The sequence below is a fragment of the Equus caballus genome, chromosome 12 (assembly GCF_041296265.1).
Source record: "Equus caballus isolate H_3958 breed thoroughbred chromosome 12, TB-T2T, whole genome shotgun sequence".
NCBI lineage: Eukaryota > Metazoa > Chordata > Mammalia > Perissodactyla > Equidae > Equus > Equus caballus.
In genome coordinates, this window is record NC_091695.1 from 15922540 (window position 1) to 15924805 (window position 2266).

A 2266-nucleotide genomic window follows, 5' to 3' on the forward strand; every position below is an offset into this window, starting at 1 on the left:
CATAGCAGTTAGCTTTGCACATTCCACTTTCAGCGCCCAGGGTCGGTTTGGATCCTAGGTGCGGACCTATGCACCGATCGTCAAGCCATGCTATGGCAGGCATCCCACATATAAAGTGGAGGAAAATGGGCACAGATATTAGCTCAGGGCCAGTCTTCCTCAGCAAAAAGAGGAGGATTGGTGGCAGACGTTGGCTCAGGACTAATCTTTCTCACAAAAAATAATAAAGTAAAAAAAAAAATAAAAGGGTAAATCACTGCATCTAAAAAAAAATGGATTTATCTTACACATAATGGCTTTGCATATTAAAAGTTTAACAGATATCATTTCCATAAACCCAACGACTCTTCTGATGATTCTCCCATCAGTTATTTTTCATAATGGCCTGGATGGACAAACAAAATTTAACGTTGCTAAAGGAATTCATTCTCATGGGAGTCACAGACCACCCTGAGCTGCAGGCTCTATTAATGGGGCTCTTCCTCATCATCTACATGATTTCAGTGGTGGGCAACTTGGACATGGTCATTGCCACCAAGATGGACTGCAGGCTATAAATATCCATGTATCTTTTTCTCAGACATCTGGCTTGCATCGATCTTGGTTATTCAACAGCTGTGGGACCCAAAATGTTGGTAAATTTTGTAGCGAATAAAAATACAATCCCCTATAATTGGTGTGCTACATAGCTATCTTTCTTCATTTTGTTCATCATTAGTGGACTTTTCATTCTGTCGGCAATGGCCTATGATTGCTATGTGGCCATCTGTAACCTCCTGCTCTGCACAGTCATCATGTCACAAAGGGTATGTTGCATGCTGAGACAGTCCCCAATCTGTATAGTGCCGTTCTCTCTCTGATAACCACCGTAAGGATTTTTATTTCATCCTTCTGTGGCTATAATGTAATTAGTCATTTCTGCTGTGACAGTCTTCCCTTGTTAACTTTGCTGTGCTCAAGCATATGTCAAATTGGGTTGATAATATTAATGTTTTCAGCATTTAATTTGATTTCATCTCTTCTGATAGTTCTTGTGTTCTAAATACAGATCCTTATGGCCATCCTTAAGATGAACTCTGCGGAGGGCAGGCACAAGGCCTTCTCCACCTGTGGATCTCACCAGATAGTGGTAATTGTATTATATGTGACTCTATCCTTTACATATTTGCATCCCAAGACCAGTCATTCCTTTGATCTTGATAAAATCTCCTCTGTATTTTACACTTTTGTTATACCCATGCTGAATCCCATGATGTACAGCATGAGGAACAAAGAGGTAAAAGATGTCCTCCATAGGCTTTGGAAAAATCTGCTCAAACTCCCTATATAAAGTTCAATAGAGAATGTATATACAATAAATTAGGTTATAGAGAATTGTTTATTACATATAATAATAATTTAGAAGCAGTAATGTGTAAAAGGCATGAGAAACCAGAAATATTTTTCTTATTTTCAACTTACAGCTTTTCAAATGGTGACCATCCTTCTGGTATCAACTTTGATTTGTCTTCAAGTTTCAGTACAAAAGCCTGAAGTCTGGATCACGGTTCTCACAGTGACAAGTGCTTATGACGCAATTAAAAGGAAATCTTTCTTAATGCATCCGTTTCATAATCTTTTTTAAAGGTATTCTTGTGTTTTTTAATAAAGTATTTTCAGTGTCTCACACACTCTTTAAATACCAGTGACCATCATACTGGCCTACTGACATATAGAAGATTGCAGTTACTGTTCTATGTGCTGGACATACATACAGAAAAGACAAATACATCAAAATATCTGTATTAGTGATATTTTAACTCTATCTCCCTTGTGGTGGGTGGAATCTCAGATTTCTGTTAAATTATGATATGTGAACATATATATGCTTGGAGAAGCAGAAATAAAAGTCTAATTATTTTCAAGTGGTGTATTACATACATTAAAAATCCAAAAGAATCTTCAAGCGAAAACATTGTGAATAATGAGTTTTGCAAGGCTGGTGGATATAAGGTCAGCCTGTAAGATATCAATTATTTTGCTGTATACTACAAAAAACAGGTTAAAATGAAATTTTAAAGTATCTATTACACCAAAAAATCTGTAAAATATATAGAGGAAAATCTAATGAGTGATTTTAGTGATTTCATTGCTAGAAACTATGAAAACATTACTGAATTATAAAAGAAGACATACATGTAGCAATATATCGTGTCCATTGGTTAAAGACATGAATGCTGTGATCAGGTCAGTTATCCTTAATTTTCCTATAGCTTCAATGCAGTAA

At 36.2% G+C, this 2266-nt stretch overlaps 1 pseudogene; it reads left to right on the top strand.

Annotated features, from left to right (window-relative positions):
* Positions 1-380: 380 nt before the first annotated feature.
* Positions 381-1330, top strand: LOC138916806 (olfactory receptor 8K3-like; annotated as a pseudogene).
* Positions 1331-2266: the final 936 nt, after the last annotated feature.